The following is a 10,006-nucleotide window of genomic DNA, read 5'->3' on the forward strand; positions in this document are numbered from 1 at the left end:
GTCTGTTCTGTCTCCTTCACCCCACATCCATTAGCAACAGGAACCAGTGAGGAGGAATCACATCACTGTTTAAAGTACACTGTTACCTAAGCAGAGCTACCTCTTTCCTCTTGCAGTTCTTACCTTAGGCAGCCTCTCTGGAGAAAAGAGAAAAAAAAGACAAAAATAGAGAAAAATTGCTCTTTTCCTTGGCTAGAGAATGTCAAGAGGTAGATTAAAATAAAAAGCCACAGCAGAGCTTTACCCCCAACATAGCGTCTCTTTCCCGGCTGCTGCTATGACTCTAAGGTCAAGTGTAGACAAAGAGTGAAATTCTCTACCACTTTCCTGCTCCTAGAATTAGGTGAGCAGTTTTTAAAAAAATCATAGTTTAGCTGCAAAAAAGAAATTTATGTCTTTAAAAGCTAGATAAACTGAATGTAAGAATTCACCAGATATATATTGTCAAGGAAATAGAATACGGAATTGGACATTTTCATGAACATCTAGACCTGTGCGAATATGCTACCACAGGCCGTACATGACTATTTAATTAAAATTAAACAACATTTTAAAGTCTAGTCCTCAGTCACACTAGCTACATTGCACCTACTCAGCATCCACACATGGCCAGCTAGTGGCTACCCCAGTGACCAGTGTAGAATAAAACATTTCCATCATTACAGAAAGTCCTATTTGACAGTGCTAGTCTAGACAAATACAATTACAGAAATGAGGATGGAAAATAAAACAAAGAGGGGTAGGATATAATGAGAGAGGAAAATCCCAGTGGTGAATTTACAATGGAAAGAGCTATGTCTTTGGCATAAATGTAAGAGGAGGTCTGACAAATAAGTAGGAGGCCTGAGGGGATGTTTAGGGAAAGGTCGTCCCTGACCTGGTGGAATGGTAGCATTCAGAAGAACTTGAGACTGGCCTTGATATTAACATTCTCTGGTTCTTTCTCAAGTTACACTACTGCCTTCCTGGAAGACCTGAGCAGCAGTTGTCAGTGCTGGGGTCCAGACACTCAGAAGAGTTGGCATTGATTTTCAGTACACTAACAATCTACTAACAACTATATTTAAAGCAACATTTTGTGCGTGGTGGGCATCATTACGAGTTAGGCTCTTCCTATAATAACCAAATCACGAGGGACTTGCGTTTTGATATTCCCTCCTGAGTGAAGGAGAAAGTAGTAGCCAGCATTCAATTGCCCACACTCTATTTCTCTAGAAAGAGAATCTCCATGATGTTAGGAGTTAAATCTAGTTTGTTCTAACATTTACAACAGTGCCTGGCACAGAGTAAGGATTCCACACATATTTGTTGCATGAAAATATGTTGGGCATCATTCATAAGCCTAAAGAAAGTTGGAAAATACCCAGCCTATAAAATAAAATATGCCTTCCAAGTATAACATTTAAGAATTCAGGGCCGAGCGCAGTGGCTCACGCCTGTAATCCTAGCACTTTTGGAGGCCGAAGCAGGTGCATCACCTGAGGCCAGGAATTCAAGACCAGCCTGACCAACATGGTGAAACCCTGTCTCTACTAAAAATATGAAAATTAACCAGGCACATGCCTGTAGTCCCAGCTACTCGGGAAAATGAGGCAGCAGAATTGCTTGAACCTGGGAGGGAGAGGTTGCAGTGAGCTGAGATCACGCCACTGCACTTTAGCCTGCACTACAGAGTGAGACTCCGTCTCAAAAAATAAATAAATAAATAAATAAAGGCCTACTTCCAAACGATTGCAGGCATATCTTCGCTTTTATTCTTCCCCTCAGCCTAGACTCCAAAGCCACTGGCCAATTGCTTTTCTTCCATAAAACGCCTTGCACTCTTGTCCCTTTATGCCTATCAAATCCTACCAATCTTTTAAGACTGTTCATCTCAGTTATATACATCTTCTCTTTACTTTCCCAGCATGTAAGCATGTATCAGGAATTTATTTGACACTGGTGCCACTCTGTTTTGATAGAGATTAAGTTCTCTGCCTGGCTATCTCCTCCTACTTATGGTAAATCCTTTATTCATTCCTCCTTGTGTTCCCTCAGAGACAAGTGCAGTACCTGCAGGGCACACTGCTCAGTCAATTGTTCTCAAACTGGATTGTTTAGGAATTTATCAGGGTTTGGTTCATCATACAGTCTTAATATTTGTCAAACATGTAAATGAATTATGATGATGATAACTAACACTTACTGAGCACTTACTATGCACAGAACTAGGCAAATTATTTATATTATCCTGAGACAGGCAAGGTAACTCACCCAAGACCACATGGACTTAGGTGGCAGAAAGAAATTCAGACCCGTGTCTGACTCTTCTTTCCTTTGATGCAGTGTGTTTTATCATCTGTAACAAATGTGGATTGGGTTTTTTTTTTCTACTTTACAGATATTACTTTTGATGTTCTGTATAAAATATAAATGATTATTACCCACAAACAACTTTTAACACCTGCCATATATTTTCCTATGATTATGAACACCAAATTGTTTTGGTGGCATTTTAGTACCTAACATGAGCTACAACCTACTGACGTTTATCATCCTCCATGTCTACTATAATCAACTTAACCATTAAAGGGAAAATTAATTTTTTTCTGCAATTAGATAATCCTTCAGAATTATTTATGCATAACAAAAAGAACAAATTCATCCTAATGTATTCTCATGGAATTTCATGTGAATTTTAAAGCTCCTTTGCTATCTACAAAGGTGAACAGAGAGAAGCATTAGTCAGAGCATGTTTTTATTGTAACTTAGGATCACTCTTCTTCAAGGAGGTGGGAATGGAAATGGGTATGACACTTTAGTTGTGCAACATTGTTTCCTGTTTATGAAGCCAGGTAAATTATATGAGAGAGAGAAAACAAAACATTCTACTAACAACACAACTAAATGGCATGGTATCAAAATAAATTTTAAGCAACTAATAATTAGAGTCAAAAAATTCAAAGACAAGATTAAAAAAAATTTATAAAGTAGAGAGAAACCTCTTCTGATGGACAGTAAAGGAAATGCATGGCTTTTTCTTATCCTTCTTGATTCTCTCTACTGTATATAACTTTGAGAAGTGGGCTTTGTAAATGCATTTCAGCTTCTCTCCATTGTATGGCAGAATAAGAAGCTTTGCCTTGTTCCTAAAATTGCATTTAACAGATCTGTTATTTTGGTAGACTGAACTTTTGTAATATTGTACTTGATTCTAGAATATAGCTTTCATTGGTTTGTTCTTTTCCAATTATTGGTTTAGGTTATGCTACGGTTTGTGATGTAGAAATACTATACACTAGACGCCTTGTACATATCAGGAGATCGAGACCATCCTGGCAACACTGTTCTCTACTAAAAATGCAAAAAATTACAGGCGGCGGGCGCCTGCCCAGCTTTTTTTGCAGTGAGCCGAAAACACTGTATCATCAAAAAAAAAAAAAAAAAAAAAAATACACATAAAATCTAGCATTTTCTTTATGAAAAAAGCACATAAAATCTAGGCTTTATTTTTGGTTTATATCAATGATGTTTCTGGGGATTTTAAGTGTAAGTATAGACTTATTTTCATTCAAAAATCACTTTTTTGCCAACTCTCTCCTCACGCCTTCAAAACCAGGAAATGTGCCAAGGTTTTTAGAAAACATATTTACTTATTCTTCAAATGTACTTGGAAGGAGATTAAAGCATAGAAAAATAAAAGCAGATGAATAGGATTTGTGGGCTAAAAGAGATATATTCAATTCATTTAGTTGTCAGTTCCAAGAAGGAAAGAAAGAAAGAAAGAAAGAAAGAAAGAAAGAAAGAAAGAAAGAAAGGAAGGAAGGAAGGAAGGAAGGAAGGAAGGAAGGAAGGAAGGAAGGAAGGAAGGAAGGAAGGAAGGAAGGAGGGAAAGAAGAAAGGAAGACAGACAGGCTCAAAAATTTGAGGCAATTATTGCAATGTTTCTCCAAAACTACACCTTAATTAATTATACCTATCACATTATTGAATTAACTTCTGTTTTAAACATGTGTATAAATATTACCCTTCTTTGTACTTGGTAGGGGCAATGACAAATGTTTTCTAAAAGGAATATATCTAATGTGGACATTGAAGTTTTATAAAGATAAAAACTACTAGAAGTTAGTATCCAGCTGGATGGTTATTGATTCACAAAAGTATAGATGATGTTAGCTTGCCTCACCCAAAGATCCACTGAAAAAAAGAATTTCATCACTGCGAAGTACAAATTCCTTCAATTTAGGCATCAAGGAGAAGATGTGCAGGCAGTAGGAAATCCTGGGCTTAGGTATGGACCTGCCTACTGGTTTTCCCAATTTTAAGAAATGAGGATTATCAATCACATAAGACAAAACAGGTAGAATCAAATTGCATAATAGAAAGTTATTTTTATTCCAGTTTTAAAATTCTAAAAACTTTACTTTCCTTTTAGAATCTATAAGGCTATTTCAAAGGGCAATGTAATACTCCTTGGGGAATGGAGGAGAAAAGCAATTAAAAACCAGTGTAATAAAATTAGATTCCATTTCAGTCACCAAATATGTGCAGTGTGCTTTCTGCATGTTACGGCTAATACAGCAAGTCTTTGTTTTATAAATCTAAGGACATCACAGATAACAGAAGTTAATTTTCTAAGGTACTTAAACTGTGCCTTAGCTTCTTCACCTGTAAAATGGATCAGTGACAACAATTATTTGTTGGGTTACTACAAGGATTGAATGAAATGTGTACACAACTTGCCCTGACTAGTGAAAGCACTTAATGAAGGCCACCTGGTAGTGAAGAGTGTGAAGTCACTTTCTCCCTGGTCCCAAGGCCCCACCCCTTTTCCACTATACCACACAGAACATAAAGGAATGGAAGTCTAAAAGCTCCTGAAGACATCTTAAAACTTTAAAATATTTGGTCAGGTGCAGAGGCTCACGCTTGTAATTCTAGCACTCTGGGAGGCCAAGGCGGGTAGATCACCTGAGGTCAGGAGTTCGAGACCAGTCTGGCCAACATGGCGAAACCCCATCTCTACTAAAAATACAAAAATTAGCCCAGCATGGTGGTGCACACCTGTAATCCCAGCTACTCAGGAGGCTGGGGAAGGAGAATTGCTTGAACCCGGGAGGTGGAGGTTGCAGTGAGCCAAGATCGTGCCATTGCATTCCAGCCTGTGCAATAGGAGCAAGACTCCATCTCAAAGAAAAAAAAAAAGTTTAAAGTATTTTCACAGAATTATAATATTTAAAGGCCAAATAGTAAATTTTGAGCTGCCACTTAGAATTCCAATGAAAACATATAGTATTTCTTGCCCTGAACCAGCAGTGAGAAAAAAACTCCTGTTCTGCTTCCAGTAGTGGGCGTGGTATTGGTAGTACAAGGGGTAACCCTATAATCAGGCATTATTATTAAAAATTAAAATAATAAAATAAAACATTGATATTGTTCCATGGGGGAACATGCTAAATTCTATAAAATAATATTTAAATAATGATTTAAAGACTTTCCATGAGCCAGGCAGTTCCATGAGATACAGAATAACGGCAGTAAGCCAAACACAACCAGTATGTAATGTGTATCCATGGGGTAAATCATGTCAGACACCCACTGGAGAATAATATTAGCAGAGTCAACTACAAAAAATATCAAAAGATATTCTTATTCTGAGTCTCAGGCAGTTACATGCAAAATGACTAATATATCATTATGAATGTCAAGGGACAGTTGGTAAAATGAAATCGATGGTCCAAATTTCCTTGTAATTTCATTGATTTGAATGCATATGTTTTCGCATTTAACATGTGTGAAACCAGAGTTGAAAAGAGGAGATAGAAAATTACAGTCAATTTTGACTGGCAGCTATTGATACAGTTGCCACAATGCGCAAACACACAGACATGGCTGCCATTCCTGGTGGCACAACTGCTGCAGAGCTGCAACCCGTGACATTTGAGCCAAGAAACCATTTAATGATTATTTGAGAAAAGAATGAGTTGCTGTCTGAAAACTTTCTGCAGACAACTTCCGGGAAGATCAAGAAAGTTCCAGCATATAAATGCATAGAAAGGTTTAGATGAAATCCAGATATGACAGAGGGGCTCTCAGAAGTGCTACTTCAGCAATGCCTCTGTGGGCCAGAGAACCTGTGAGGACAACAGGGCCATAGATGGACATGAATTGAAAAGATTCAGAAGCGACTGCTTACAAAAGTACTATAGAATTTCCTTACATTTACTTAGCTTTGCTTTTATTGTTATGTATGTTTAACTGCTAAATCATAAATATCTATGTAAAAATAAGCCTAAGATAGCTCTATCAATAAGTTGAAAATAAAAATCTAAATGGGAAAAATATTGTAAACTTTTAATATAGTTAAACTGGCAGCATTCTCCTTTCTTAATGGTACTTACTGGTGGTGCTTTTCATCTTAGATTTGATGAAATACAATATATTTGATACAGAATGCTACAGTTTGAATATATTCCCTTCAAAATTCAGGTGTTGTCAATGTGATAGTATTAAGTGGTGGGGCCTTTAAAATATGATTAGGCCATGAGGGGTGCTCCCTCAGTAATGGGATTAAGGTCCTTACAAAAGAGGCTTCGAAAAACATTCAGTCTCTTACCCTTCTGCCTTCTGCTATGTGATGACACAGCCAACATTCTCCGGAGAATGCAACTCTCACCAGACAACCCAACCTGCTGGCATCTTGATCTAGGACTTCCCAGCCTCCAGAAGTGTGAGAAAAAAAATCTTTACCCAGTCTCAGGCATTCTGTTATAGCAGCACCAATCAGACTAAGACACCACTTTCATCTGGTCTCCTCATCCCTCAAGCACCCCCTCTTTTATCAGAACTTTGTCAATCTTCTTCTTCTACTGTCCTGCTTCTTGATATGTAGTCCTTACATTTTGATTCTGTATTAAGTTTAGTCCCCGCAGAAGATAAATAAAGGTTAAGAGGACAGACCTAAAGTCACACTGCTGAGATTCCAATTCTAACTTTCTTGGTTACTGGCTGTGTGACGTTGGGTAAATTATGAAAAACCCATCTTTACCTCAGATTCCTCATCTGTAGAATGAGAATAATCTCATAGGATTGTTGTAAAGATTAAATGGGATAATACACGGGGAGTGCTTTGAATTATCCTGGGCACATATTAAATTTTTTTTTTTTACTGTTGGCAACCATATTTTTTGATGTTTTTGTTTTGTAATTGAGTAATGAATGTAACTTTTTTTTTTTTTTTTGACAGAGTCTCACTCTATTGCCCAGGCTGGTGTGCAGTGGCGTGACTGTGGCTCACTACAAGCTCTGCCTCCCAGGTTCATGCCATTCTTCCATCTCAGCCTCCTGAGTAGCTAGATGCCCGCTACCACACCCTGCTAATTTTGTTTTTGTTTTTTTTAGTATAGATGGGGTTTCACCATGTTGGCCAGGACAGTCTCGATCTCCTGACCTCGTGATTCAGCCGCCTAGGCCTCCCAAAGTGCTAGGATTACAGGTGTGAGCCACCGTGCTTTCATTCATAGAATGAAAGCTTTTATTCTATCATATATTGAAAACAATTTTCATTAATGAGTCACAAACTTCTTTTCTGTTCCCACCCTCCACGTTCTATTGCCCAGCTGCTATGTAGTAAGGACTTGTGTTCCTCCAATACAAAATCTTCTATCATTATCTTACATGTCATTTTGTTAAGTTTTCCCAGAAACCCTCTGATGGGGTATTAGTAACCTCACTTTTCAGATAACAGAACAGACTGGAAAGGATTTAGTAACTTACGTAAGGTCGCATAGTGATATAGTCTGGCTCTGTGTCCCCACCTAAATCTCTTCTCGAATTGTAATCCCCATAATTCCCATGTGTCAAGGGAGGGACCTCATGGGAGGTGGCTGGATCATGGAGGTGGTTTCCCCCATGCTGTTCTCATTATAGTGAGTTAGTTCTCATGAGATCTGATGATTTTATAAGCATCTGGCATTTGTTCTGCTTGCACTTCTCTCTCCTGCCACCATGTGAAGAAGTCCTTGCTTCCCCTTCACCTTCTGCCATGATTGTAAGTTTCCCGAGGCCTCCCAGCCATGCAGAACTGTGAATCAATTAAACCTCTTTCCTTTATAAATTACCCAGTCTTGGGTAGTATCTTTGTAGCTGTGTGAGAATGGACTAATACACACAGCCAGGTGTGAAGAGCTGGGATTTGTATCCAGGCCTTTGTGACTTCAAAGCTCTCATGTCCATTTCTGGCTCCCAGGTAATCCATATATATCAGAGGAAGAAAAGGAAAACAAGACACATAATGACTGCAGAGTTGCAAGCTCATTCTTAAGGCAAGCAATTGTAATTCTCAGCAGCTTTGTGGGGTTCAAAGTCAGGTCTGAATGATCCTGGACTGTTCTTAACTACTTCACTCTCTTTTGCCTTTATTTTGGTAGAGGGTAGAAGTACCCTTTAGGGAAGAAATAATTCTCTCCAGGGACAAAATTATGGGTCACAAATTCATATCAAATATATCTAAAAGGGGATGTGTCAAAAATGTAATCTAAGAGGTAAATTAGGGTTTGTGCCGAACACATCAAAATGTCTTGGTGTTTTGTCTAGCAGTATACCATATACTAACATGTATGTGATTAAGTATATTAACCATAGTTTGATTAGCTATAATTGCAGAAATCAATTGATTCTTACTAGTTTTAATTGCAGACATATATCCCTCTCATAATTCATAGTAGGACTATATGACCTAAAGAAAATCTTAATTCAAATAGTGCCTCATTGGGAGTCTGAGGTGGGAGGATCCCTTGAGCCCAGAAGTTTGAGGTTTCAGTGAGCCACAATCACACCACGGCACTCTAGCCAGGGTGACAGGGTGAGACCCTGTTTTCCTGTGTCATTTTAGTATTTTTTGTGTGGTTTCACAAATTAAAATGTTTAGTACATTTCTGCAACAGCAAACCTAATTGAGTTTATAAAATATTATTTTATGAATTTTATTTGCATTTATGGTTTTATAGACAAGTAAACAGGAAAGTCAGAAAATCTGAATAATAACAAAATCACACCATAAAGTGCACTTCCAAAAAAGGGAAACTTAGTTTCCCAGGTATAGGGGAGAAAGCCACTATCCTTCCAACACAAAGCCAGTGTTCCTTCAGGTTCCCTGAAAATAGGAAATGCCCTGTCTAACCATCTCATATAACCTAAGCATTCAGTTTCTTTAGGCTTATGAGAAAGTTTACTTAGTCCTTCATTCTTTCTACAATATTACTGAGCACTGCACCATGCCAGATAATACACTAGGAATGAGGGAAACACCAAGCGGGGAACAACCCCAGTGGGACAAACCAGATGGACTGATGGCCTGGTGGAGGTCATCAAGAAAAAAAAACAAAACCTTGAGGTTATTCACAGATCCCATCTGTGTCTCAAACCTTTCACAGGGTGTGTTTACCAATGCTGTCCACTGAGCACTTTTGCAGATGGGAGACTGAAGGTGCAAAAGGAAGTGACTTAGATAGCTCCACTCACCAGCAAAACCAAGAGACTGGATTTAAGAACTTCTGATTTACAGGCAAGGATTTTTTTTAACTAAATGTATATTCTTCACTCAAAATGGATATTTTTGTAAATGCTATTATGTAGATTAATTAACTTCCAAAATGAAGTTGAAGTTAAATTGATTGAGCTAAAGGGATCTAAAACAATGTACACTGAATACACAGTGTTCACAATTGGTGCTCATTATTCAGCCAAGAAACAAATGAGATTCCACAGACATCCTGTTATTGGTACATGAATGTACTTCAAAGTAGACGAGTTAGTCAAAAAAGTGTCCATAATTACATGAATGTACTCTGTCCTCAGGGTAACTCTGGGAGGTGGGCGGGGGGGGGGGGGCGGGTGGAGTAAGTTTTTCATTTAAAATTATTCAAGATTCCTCTTTTAAATTAAAAAAAATTCTCAGTGGGACAGCAAATGGCCTGGAATGAAACTAGAAGATATTCATTATCTAGATTCAGATGAAAGATGTTTT

The sequence above is a fragment of the Macaca thibetana genome, chromosome 4 (assembly GCF_024542745.1).
Source record: "Macaca thibetana thibetana isolate TM-01 chromosome 4, ASM2454274v1, whole genome shotgun sequence".
Lineage (NCBI taxonomy): Eukaryota > Metazoa > Chordata > Mammalia > Primates > Cercopithecidae > Macaca > Macaca thibetana.